The following is a 12683-nucleotide window of genomic DNA, read 5'->3' as shown; positions in this document are numbered from 1 at the left end:
ATGAGACATGCATGTATAAATAATGTGACTCACAGAATGTGCTCGATATATTTGCCTAAAATAGAGGGGACGCAATTCCAGTGAGCAATAGTTTTTTAAAGGATTTACTCATATTTCAAGGTAACTTCATCTCTATTATGTCATTCTTCCACCATGCATGTGAAGCAGGTAGCTGCTCACCTCAGAGAGACTAAGTGACTAAGCCAGGGTCCCAGGGGACGGCATGCAGACAGCCACTCAGGCCTCCTGGCCTCCAGGCATGGGGCTTCTCTGCTCTCTAGGGACCTCTCTGGAGCAGATCAGTGTCTGAGGTTGACCAGGGTGATGACCAGGCCTGAGGCTATAAGCTATAACTATACCTATGTCCCTCAGATTCAAGAACTGCCTCCTCCACCCTCACCCAGGGAACAGCAATGGGGAGTCAGGCAGTGGCTGGCTCACCAGCAAAGGCAGAGTGCAAGAAGGCCAGGAACCCAGAGCCTACAGAAATGTGTCTACCCTGCAAACACCACCACCACACACGTGGCTAGTAGGTTAGTACCACAGATGAAAGGCAATGGTAAAGTCTCATATGATAATTCCACACTTTTGTTTTGCTGAGTACTTTTCCTCCCATTAATTATTTGATTCTCATACTCAGGTACCTGTTCCTATAGAACAGATGAGAAGAACAAAGCTGAGAGCCATGTCCAAGTTCACAGAGGTGGAGTCAGAACTACAGCTCATGACCTCTAACTCAGCTTCATTCATTCATTCATCCATTCACATTTAGTAAGCACGTACTATATGTCAGACTAAGGGCCAGGTATCTTCTAGGGGCTCCATATCTATTAACTTATTTAGTCCCCTCAACAGCCCTAGAAGGTAGGCACTAATGTATCTCCCATTTTATAGATGTGGAAACTGAGGCTCAAAAAGATTAAGTAACTTGTCCAAGGTTCCACAGCATAGCTGGGATTTGAAACCAAGTCTGGTTCTAGAGACTCCACTCTTTTTTTTTTCTTTTGAGACAGAGCCTCAAGCTGTCACCCTGGGTAGAGTGCCATGGCATTACAGCTCACAGCAACCTCCAGCTTCTGGGCTCAAGCCATTCTCTTGCCTCTACCTCCCAAGTAGCTGGGACTACAGGCGCCCGCCACAATGCACAGCTATTTTTTGGTTGCAGTTGTCATTGTTGTTTGGTGGGCCTGGGCTGGATTTGAACCCACCAGCTCAGGTGTATGTGGCTGGCGCCTTAGCCACTTGAGCCACAGGCACCAAGCCAGAGACTCCACTCTTAACCACTTCATACACCCATTGTTAAATGCTAGCACACCCCTGCACACTGTTCTGCCCCTCAGGCTTGTAGTGTATTTTGGAGATCTTTCTATACCAATACACAGGAAGTAGCCTTATTTTTCCTAACAGAAACCTTGAATGACTATAGTATGAAATGTCCCCTATTGATGGACTTTAAGGCTATTTCCAAGCTTTTGTTTTACTGTGGCAAAATACACATAACATAACATGTACCATCTTAGGCACTTTTAAGTGAGTAGTTCTCTGGCATTAAGTACATTTATATGTGTGCAGCCATCACCACCATCCACCTCCAAAACTTTTTCATCTTTCCCAAATGAAACTCTGTACCCATTAAACTAACTCCCCATTCCTACCCTAGCTCCTGGAAACAACCATTCTACTTTCTGTCCTATGACTTTGATGGCAGTAGGTACCTCATTCTAGTGGAATCATAATATTTGTGACTGTCTTATATTTTTGCTATTACAAATGATGCTCCAGTGAAGAACTGGAAGAAACTGATGATTATTGCAGGGAGGGGAAGTAGGCAATTAGGGGACAGGGAAAAGGAGACCTTTTTATTGAGACAGAGCCTCAAGTTATCACCCTGGGTAAAGTGCCATGGCATCACAGCTCACAGCAACCTCCAACTCCTGGGCTTAAGTGATTATTTTGCCTCAGCCTCTCAAGTAGCTCAGACTACAGGCACCTGCCACAACACCGGGCTACTTTTTGGTTGTAGTTGTCATTGTCGTTTGGCAGGCCCAGGCTGGATTCAAACCCGCCAGCTCTGGTGTATGTGTTTGGCGCCTTAGCTGCTTGAGCTACAGGTGCTGAGCCAGGAGACCCTTTTTAGTTCTCTATTCTTTTCATACATTTAGGATTCTGTATTTTATTCATATATTACTTACTCAAAAAATTGTTAAAAAAATTAAAGGTAACCACTAAATAAAAAAGAAAGAAGGTACACAACTTCCAAGCCTACACAGCACTGATCTTGAACTATGCAACAAAACCCATGTCCCTTATGTCCAATTATAGAACAGTAGCTGGCAGGTGGCTGGCCTGCTGCACTACGTTTCCCAGCCTCCTTTGCCTAAAGGCATGTCCATGTGACTAAGCCCCCCAGTGACATCTGAGGGGAAGTAATGTGCTTTTCCAGGCCCAGTGTGAATTTTCCTTTTCCTGTGAGCCAGAGCAAGGACATGGCTGTAACCCAGCCTCGGCCATGCAAACAGGACAAGGCCCAAGGAGATGGTAGAGAAACACCCTAGGTTCCTGGTGATCCTGTGGAGCAGAGCCACTTGCCCACCTAGAACTCCAACTGCCGCATGGGAGAGAAATAAACTGTCTTATTATATTTAAGCTAGTGTATTTGAGGATCTTTTTCTTACAATGGCCAGCTACTATTAATCTAACTAATATAACATATTTGGGGTTATAGGAAACTACCTCCCAAGACATCAAGGAAAGCTTTCCAGGGAAGAAAGAAGGGACTAGAAGCTGAAATGGTGCTTGAGGCTCTTCAGGTGGCATCTGGAAAGGCACCAGCCATGGAGGGCTTTAGGGAAGGTAAGAGGAACATCTTCATTTCTATGATCATGATATCTCCCCTGCCAGGTAAGTATAACATCTTCATTTTCAGTGAAAATTGCCAGGTATGATCTGATCTTGTCCGTCTGTGTTCCTCTCATCTCAATGCTGCAGTGACAACAGTCAGGTTCACGGATTTGGCCTTGGCTAAGTCACGAATTTGCAAGATCTTCCTGTGCAAGTCACCTTACACCTTAGACTTACACTGTTCTCAAAATTAATCAGGTAAAAGAAGGGGCAGCAAGTAGAAGCAAGTCTCTCCAGAACCCATTACTCTTCAACAACCTGTGATGCCAGGCCCAGCTTACGTGGAGACCAAGACAGGACTCCGATCTGACTCCTTGGGTCTAGGCTTTTCCCTGGAACCTGCTGGACCCATGGATTAAATGTTGAATGCAGAAACAGCCCCTGCAAGCCAAGAGCTGTCTGTTACTTTGAAGTTTTGCCAGCCAATCCTGCAAACAGCTTACAGGGGAGGATGATCCTGGGATGTAAAGCATTCAATGGTGAAATGCAGTGGGTGGGCCATCCACACTGGGACTTTAGGACAGGGTCCCCCCAGTATCTCCTGTCAGCCCACTAAAGCATTCCCACTAAAGTATTTCCACTTCAAAGTACAACTCCTACTTATGACCTGATGTCATTTGGGCTCAGCTCATTTCCTTTGTGCCTCTGGCTAAACATAAAAATATGCAGCCCTAACCCCTGAGGACGTACCAGCTATCAGTGTAGAGAGGAGACTTTGAACCATGTGTGGTTTCTCAATTTGGTGAATGAGGACAGAGAAGAGGTATGGGGAAGCAGTGTGGGTGAGAGGTGGCTGGGATATTGCAAAAGTTTACTGATTTCAAAAACAGCCAGCACCTCAGCTGAGCTGCCATCTGAACTGATCTGAACCTTAGTGTGGCTTAGTGTGGAGACCAAGGCGGGGCAGAGGGGTGCATCCCAAATATGCTTCAAGGGCATGGCTGACTCCTAAGCCCTGCCTTCTCCAGCAGAGCAGGGCAGGCCCCCACCCACCCACAGGGAGGAGTAACTGCCCAGCCCCACCCCCAGCCTGGCTCGCTCTTCTTCCCCTCTGCCTCCTTCCAAGCTGCTTCTCCAAACTTCCCAAGGCAGCAAAGACAGAGCCTATTTAAAACAACCTCCAGAAGGTAATTAAACAGAGCCTGAAGGGGATCCTTCTGTAAGGCAAAGAATGCCTCCATAAAACAAACAAAAAAAACTTCCTAATTTATCAGTTGGGCCAGTCACATTATACCTCACCATTAATTCTGTTGCCATGGTTACTCGCAGGTCATGTGTACCTGTCGCAAGTCTATGTAGGGTAAAGGGACCCCCCAATTCTATAGATGCACAAGAGAGGAGAGACTCTCCGCCCAGCTCTGCAGCACGGCACATGGCGGCAACTGCAATTTCCTTACACGTGCAGCTTGTCTCTGTGAAGACCTGGGTTTGAATTCCAGATCTCCCACTTGCTGGCCATGAGATTTAGAGCACTTTATTTACTCTTTCTGAGCCTACATGTCCTTATTTGTAATATGAGGGTATGAATACTTTCTAGGTTGTTGTATAAATTAATAATTCATTTATTTAACAAATATTTATTGAGCATCTGCTATGTGCTCAGCACTGCTCTAGGCACTAAGGATAGATGCATGGGTGAAAAACACAGGTTAATGTGGACAGACAGACAATAAGCAATAAAAACAACAACTACATAGACCCTCTGGTATGTTACAGGGTTGCGGGGGAAAGTGGGACAGGGCAGAGGACAGGGAGTGTGAGCTGTCAGTGGGGACAGAAGTTATAGCAATAAGTGGCTAGGGCAGGTCTCACTGAGGTGGCACTGGAGGGAACACGTGAAGGAGGCAGTGAGCCACACAGATATCTAGTGAGTGAGTGCTATGGATGGCAGAAAAGGCAGTTACACCCTGAAGCAGAAGTGGGCCTGTCTGGCATGTTTGAGGGACAGCAAGGAGGCCAGTGTGATGGTAGTGGACTGAATAGGGAGAGAGTTGTAGGAGAAAAGGCTGAAGAGGAATGAGAAAGGCTTTGTAGGCCAAGTTAAGAACTATGGTTTTTACACTAAGTGAAAAACTACAGAGTTTCTACTATAGTTAAACTATAGGGGAGTGGACTTTTGCACACAGGGGACATTTGGCAACATCTGGAGACATTTGTAATTGTCATGACTACAGAAGGGGAGCTACTTGTGTCTGCCAGACCAAAGCCAGGGGTGCTGCTAAACATCCCCAGTGTGTCTGGCCCCAAATGCCAATGGTGCTGAGTCTGAGAGACCCTGCAGCAGAGGAACAATGTTATGTGTGTTTTCACAGATCACTTCCACTGCTGTACTGTGAACAGACAGAGGGGCAGGGGGTCCCAGGTATAATGTGGAGATCATCCAGGAGGCCACTGCAGTGACCCAGCACCCAATCCAACACTTAACACATCATGCAAGTGCCTCAGCTCATACTGATTACGTATTTGCCTGTTCTATGCTAACAGCAAGGGCCAGGCCAGGGCTGGCCCAAAGGGGCAAGGTGCCCATCCAGATTCCCAGAGCCCACAGCTAGAAGTCAGGGTAAGTCTGGTGGGTCAGCCCCTTCCCTCAGCCAGATCCTAACAAACCTGCTGACACCCACAGAAGATTTGGGGTACAAGTATTTTAAGCCTCTGGTATTTACTCTATTTTCAGCCAAGCCCAAACACAGCTGACCCCATTTCCTCTCTGCCAGAGAAGAAGACTTGCAATGTTTCTTGCAAGCCAGAGGCCCTTTCTCCTTGGAGGCCGAGGGCAGAAATCCATTCTGCATAGGGGCTCTGAGCAGCTGGAACGTTATGCCAAATGCAGAGTGGGAACTTAATAGAAGAGGTTGGCCAGTTCCCAGCCTCTGGGGAATAGAGAAAGATGGACAAGAACCACCACTCAGGATGCTGCAGTGGTTCCCAAGGACCTGCTTACCATACTCCCAAATACTCCACTAGCTTCCAGGCCAGTTTTTTATTTTTGGCCAGGGCTGGGTTTGAACCCACCACTTCCTTGGTTTATGGGGCCCGTGCCCTACTCCTTTGAGCCACAGGCGCCACCCCCAAGCCAGTTTTTGTAATGGCACTTATTCATCATCCTCAGTCCACCTGGCCCTGCCACTGACTAATACTGCCACAGTGCCACTGTTATGCTACTCCCATGCTCAAGAGTTTTCAGTAGCTTCCTCTTACCCCACACGACACATCCAGCTTCTCTGCCAGGTTTTCAAAACTTTCACAATCTAGCCTGTAACTAATCAACTTCCTTCCAGCTTTCTCTGTCTCATCTCATTTATGTCTGCTACTCTCCCCTTCTCCTTCTCCACTTCCCCCTACATACATATGTTTCTCCTTTCCATTCTACTTCTCAGCTTTTGTCTGTGAGTTACAGAAAACATCCCTCCCACTGGTTTAAGAGGGCCCAGTGCCAGATCCCAGTCCCACCACATACTAGCTATGGGACCTTAGGCAAGAAGTGCAATTTCTCTGAGCCTCGGTTTTCTGGCTTATACAATGGAGTTGATACAGGTATCAAGGATAGGTTTCTATGAAGAGTAATTGAGATAGTGTGTGTAAAGTGCTCGTTGCAGTGCCCAGCACTTGGTAGGCAAGCAGCCAGTGGTGGCTCGCCATAGGGAGGGGTCTTCCATATTAAATCCACCCATCTCCATCCACACCAAGCCATTCTGGCAAAGCTCCAGAAGGCTGCAGAGGGGTGCACAGACAAGTGCACAAATCAGAGTCAGCATCGAAACTTAGGTGGTTGTGCCTATGCTTATGTTTTTGCTCAACTATGGCTTTATTGTTTAATTGAAAGCTACAGCCCTTATTAGGGCTCACAGCACATCAAATTTATACCTGCTGAGCTGAAAACATAAATTATATTTATTTTTGTTTTATCCTCAGGACTAATTATTTGTTGGTACAGCAACCTTCTAATACAGTGGTTCTCAACCTTTCTAATGCTGCAACCCTTTAATACAGTTCCTGTGGGTCGCAACCCACAGGTTGAGAACCGCTGTTCTAATAACAGTCTCAGAAAGAGATACCAGCCCTCCCTAACAGAAGACCAAAACAAAGCATCAGGAATAAACAAGTAATGGATACACTTGTGCATATCTGCAGGTGAGGTCTCCTGAGACCAAGAACCACCCTGGGCCTCTTCAGATGGCACAGACACGACTCTTAAACAGGGGCTGCCTGGGCCACAGCCCCTGAGGCTTCCTAAGTTCTGAGCTGACCTGTCATTACCTGTGTCCTCTGCTCCTGGGTCTGTGGAGGCCAGAGGAAGGTGTGGCTTTGAAGTCTAAGGCCCAGGGAAAGAAGCACCACTAGAGCTGATGCAAAGCCCAACCTCTGTTCCCTGGGGAGCCAGGGAGGATGGGGAAGGGAGGGAAAAGGAGGCCTTGTCTCTAAAGGCCATAGCAGCAGGCTCACACCTAGAGGACTATGCTACCCGGCCTCTAGAAGGACACTTCAGGTATCACCAACATGAGCCAGAATCAGAAAGCACAGCTAGTGCCAAGCTACCCCCCCAGTTTTCTTCCTCTCCAGCTCCCTGGAGCCACGTTGGGGACTTTCAGAACAGAAAACAAAGAGGGCCCAGGAAACAGGGCAGGCAGCTTTAAGCTACTAAAGAGAGCAAAGAGGAGGAAATGGGCCTCATTCCCCAAATCTGGGAGCAGAAAGGGGTCCCAAGAAGCCAACTGCAGCAAGAATGGAGCAGTGGGAACACGGGCCCAGAGCAGACACAGGGTCTGGAAGAGTTTGGAGGCTGGATCCCCCCTTGACATGTCTGAAAAGAACACAAGAGGTCTGAGGACTACTTTGGCCTGCAGAGGGGTGGATCAGGCCCAGGCTTTCCAGTGCCCATGGCCAGAGAAAAGTACCACTGCCCAGGAATGAGAAGGGTGTAGCCTGCCCTCCCTGCTGGTGGCTGCCCATGACTCAGTGCATGGTGCAAATGCCTGAAGACAGGTCCACATAAGTGGACGCTGCACCATGTCATATCACTTCCCCAGGGCCCTACACAAAGGGCATCTGGTCAGGTGCTGAATCCACCTGTGCATTTGCCCTCCCTTCACACTGCCCTTCAGCCTAGCACATTCACTTCAACCACTCCCACTGCAGGGCTAGCTCCCTCTACCCACACCACAATGTGCTTCTTGGCTGGACCCCTGCTACCCAGAGCCCCCTCCTCACAGGCCCTCTTCTCACCCCTCACCTAACATAGGAATCTACATCTAACACAAGGATACCCTGAGTCTGGGTGGGCTACTCCTCCTGTGGCTCTCCCACAGAACTGTGTGTTCTCACTGTCACTGCCTGGTTTCTGGGGTGCAGGATGGGAGTCCATGAGGCAAGAACCTCACCCAGCTTCTTCTTTGCTCTATTCCCCAGGCCCTGGCCCCACATTTATAGTGATAAGACAGTAGAGAAAAAAGAAAAGAAAGTCTGAGTGTCAGCCTAAAATATACAATATTTGACTAGTAAGAGTTCCAGAATAAGAATAAATTATCAAAGAAATAGTATTAAATAATTTTCTATAACTGAAAGACAGGAGTCTTCAGACTGAAAGACATAACTGAGAATTCCAAAGTAATGAATTTTTTAAAAGTTACTGTTGTGGAATTTCAGAAGTAAATTTCACAAATAAAGAGATGATCCTAAATATTTCCAAAGAAAGAAAACAAACCACTTACAAAGACTCAGGAATAAAACAGCATCAGGTTTTTCAACAGCTATATTGGAACCCAGAAGAAAATAGCGCAATGGTCTTCAAAAATCTGAAGAAAAATGATTGTCAACCTAGAATTTTCTCCTCAGCCAAACTGTCAATTAAGGCTGAGTGCAGAATTACAATTTTTTAGACATATTATAAAAAGACTCCAAACTTTCTTCCCATTTACCCTTTTTCAAGAAGCTACTAGAAGAGGTGTTCATACACCAAGGAAAACGAAAACATGGAGGTGGTGGAAGGTAGCCATCCCCCCCCCCCCAAAAAATGGAACTGAGGCTGGGCATGGTCGCTCACACCTATAAACCTAGCACTTTGGAAGACTGAGATGAGAAGACTGCTTGAAGCCAGGAGTTTGAGACCAGCTTAGGCAACATAGCAAAACCCTCTCTGTACAAAAAAATTAAAAAAAAAAAAAAATACAGCTATGTAATATTTCAATGCAGCAATTGTTTGATTTCTTTTCTGAATGTATTTATGTTTGTTTGTTCTTTACAAGGTTTTGTTTCTAGTTCTATCTTAAACATTGTTATTGTTATTAAATTTTAAGCCTTTTTAATTTTGTGAAGGCAAACAATGGAAATCTAACAAACACATGTATATGTAAAAAAAAAAAATATATATATATATATATAGCTGTGTGCAATGGCTTGCATCTGTAAGTCCTAGCTACTCAGGAGGCTGATGTGAGAGAATTGCTTGGATCCAGGAGTTCAAGGTTACAGAGAGCTATGATCACACCACTGCACTCCAGCCTGGGCTACAGAATGAAAGCCAGTCTCTTTAAAAAAAAAAAAAAAAAGGAAAAAAGATGAAACTGAAAAATAGCATTCTTCGGTTTGAAAGAAGGCACTGAAAATATAGTCATATGCCACTTAATAACAGGGACAAGTTCTGAGAAATGCATCATTAGACACTTTATTATGGAAATATCACAGAATGTACTTGCACAAACCTAGATGGTGCAGCTTACGATGCACTTAGGCTATTTGGTGTAGCCTATCAGCTCCTGGGCTACAAACCTGTACAGCGTTTACTACACTGAGTACTATAGGCAAGTGGAACACAGGGTAATCATTTTCCTAAACATAGGAAAGGTATAATAAAAATACAGTACAAAAGATTTTTTTTTTTTTTTGCAGTTTTTGGCCAGGGCTGGGTCTGAACCTGCCACCTCCAGCATATGGGGCTGGCACCTTACTCCTTTGAGCCACAGGCACCACCCCAGTATAAAAGATTTTTAAAAGGATACACCAGTATGAGGCCCTTACCATGAATGGAGCTTGTGGGACTAGAAGTTGCTCTGGTAAGTAGCAAGTGAGTGTTGAGTGAATGTGAAGACCTAGGTCATTACTGGACACTGCCATGGACTTTATATAAACAATGTACACTTAGGCTACACTAAAAAAATAGTTTTATTTCTTCAATAATAAATTAAATGTAGCTTACTATAACTTTTTTAGTTCATGAACTTTTACTTTTTTTTAGCTTTTTACTCTTTGGTAATAATACTTAGATTAAATCATATGCACATTGTCCAGCTGTACAAAATTATTTTCTTTCTTCTTATTTATTTATTTTTCTTTTTGAGACAGAGTCTCAAGCTGTCGTCCTGGGTAGAGTGCCATGGCATCACAGCTCACAGCAACCTCAAACTCTTGAGCTTAAGTGATCCTCTTGCCTCAGCCTCCCAAGTAGCTGGGACTACAGGCACCTGCCACAACACCACCTAATTTTTGGTTATAGTTGTCATTGTTATTTGGCGGGCCGGGCTGGATTCAAACCTGCCAGCCAGCTCCTCTTTTTTTTTTTTTTTTTCGGTTTAGCAGCAGAGTCTCAGTTTGTGGCCCTCGGTAGAGCACTGTAGTGTCACAGCTCACAGCAACTTCCAGCTCTTAGGGTTAGGCGATTCTCTTGCCTCAGCCTCCTGAGTAGCTGGGACTACAGGTGCCCACCACAATGCCCAGCTATTTTTTGTTGCAGTTTGGCCAGGGCTGGGTTTGAACCTGCCACCCTTGGTATATAGGGCCGGTGCCCTACTCACTGAGCCACAGGTGCTGCCCCTAAATCCTTATTCTATAAGATTTTTTCTAGTTTAAAAGTTCTGGGACAGGGCGGCGCCTGTGGCTCAGTTAGTAGGGCGCTGGCCCCACATACCAAGGGTGGTGGGTTCAAACCCACCCCTGGCCAAATTGCAACAAAAAAATAGCTTGGCGTTGTAGCCAGTGCCTATAGTCCCAGGTACAGGAGGCTGAGGCAAGAGAATTGCCTAAGCCCAAGAGCTGGAGTTTGCTGTGAACTGTGACACCACAGCACTCTATCGAGGGCGACCAAGTAAAACTCTGTCTGTGAAAAAAAAAAGTTCTGTTTTTGGCTGCGGCTGGGTTTGAAACAGCCACCTTCGGCCTATGAGGCCGGTGCCCTACTCCTTTGAGCCACAGGCGCCACCCAGTTCTGGGATTTTTTGTTTGTTTTGTTTTCTCTTTTACCTTTTTTTTTTTTTTTTTTTGAAGTTTTTGGCCGGGGCTGGGTCTGAACTCACCAGCATGTGGGGTCCGCGCCCTATTCCTCTGAACCACAGGCACTGCCCTGCTTTTACTTTTTTTTTTTGAGACAGAGTCTTACTCTATGCCCTTAGGTAGAGTGACCTGGTATCCTAGTTCACAGCAACTTCAAACTCTTGGGCTCAAGTGATCCTCTTGAGTAGCTGGGATTACAGGTGCCTGTCACAATGCCTGATTTTTTCTTCTCTATTTTTTTCCAGTAGAGATGAGGTCTTGCTTTTGTGCAGGCTGGTCTTGAACTCCTGAGCTCAAGCGATCCATCCACCTTAGCCTCCCAGAGTGCTAGGATTACAGGTGTGAGCCACTGTGTCTGGCTCTCTTTTTTACTTTTTAAACTCATTTAATGCTAACTAATAACTAAGACACAAACACATACCTTAGCCAAGGCCTACACAGAGTCCAGATCATCAATTTGTCACTATGGTGAAAAGAATTTTTCAGCTTCATTATAATCTTAGGAGACCACCTCCATATATGCAGTCGGTTATTGACCAAAACATTATGTAGTATGTGACTTCATTGAAAGGCTGCTAGAGGGTACATTAAGAGTTAAAGATTATACAAAGGAAATTAAACCAACAAAAAAAGTGAGGCAATTATTAACTCCAGATAAAATATAATGTTGAAAAAAAGAAGAAACAGAATCATGACATAACCAACTTGACTGTGCAATAAATGCTATTTATATAATTGTAATAGTATGAATCCTGAATAGGTCCAAAATCATGATTACTATTTTTGTGGGAAAGATGTTTATAGGAATGGCTAATAAGAGAGCTGAATCCTCAACTACTGTAACAGGTAGTGCAAAAGAACTAATTGAGAAACAGCAGTATAGATAAACATATTAGTTTGAAATACAGATTTCTATCTGAGGAACAGCTAAAAGTACTTGCTCCTGGGAAGCAAGAATGGGAATTTAGAAGGGATGCATAGTGTACTATTTTTTCTTATAAGTGCTTTAATAATACAGTAGAACCTCTGTAAGTTGACCACCCAAGAACTGTAACAAACTGGTCAACATAAGTAACAAGGCCTACTGTACTGATAAGAACATGTGGTTCATGTCTAGTCTATAAAATTAGGTCAACTTAAGGAGGTGGTCAATGTAGGGAGGTGGTCAACTAGGGAGGTTTTATGTAGTTGACTTTTTAAATTATGTACACATATTACTTTGAAAAAACATGAAATTAATTTTGAAAAATTTTTAAATTAATTTAATGAACAAAAAAGAAAGACTTCGGGACACTATCAGTTTCAGTAGTAATCGTTCAAGTTGTTATACTATGTGTACTACATTCTCCTACCTTCCCCCCAGAACCAGATATAACCCTCAACATTTCAGTTAGCCATAATTCCTACATATTTTTAAAAAATGAAATTATATTACCCTAGCCTAATCCTTATCATCCTCCCCCCCTTTAACCTTAATTTTTGGCACTGGTATAATGGTAAATGTTTTATTTTTTTTTTTT

General features: G+C 44.7%; 1 protein-coding gene across 4 annotated transcripts in view; it reads right to left on the bottom strand.

Moving 5' to 3' along the window:
* Positions 1 to 12683, bottom strand: part of SFXN5 (sideroflexin 5) — a 118705-nt gene that overhangs the window by 85473 nt on the left and 20549 nt on the right. The gene's annotated exons all lie outside the window — the stretch shown is intronic.

Source organism: Otolemur garnettii, unplaced genomic scaffold, assembly GCF_000181295.1.
Source record: "Otolemur garnettii isolate 467f Iridium unplaced genomic scaffold, OtoGar3 scaffold00068, whole genome shotgun sequence".
Lineage (NCBI taxonomy): Eukaryota > Metazoa > Chordata > Mammalia > Primates > Galagidae > Otolemur > Otolemur garnettii.
The sequence above is the reverse complement of the archived record's forward strand: the minus strand, read 5'-3'. Positions and strand labels throughout refer to the sequence as shown.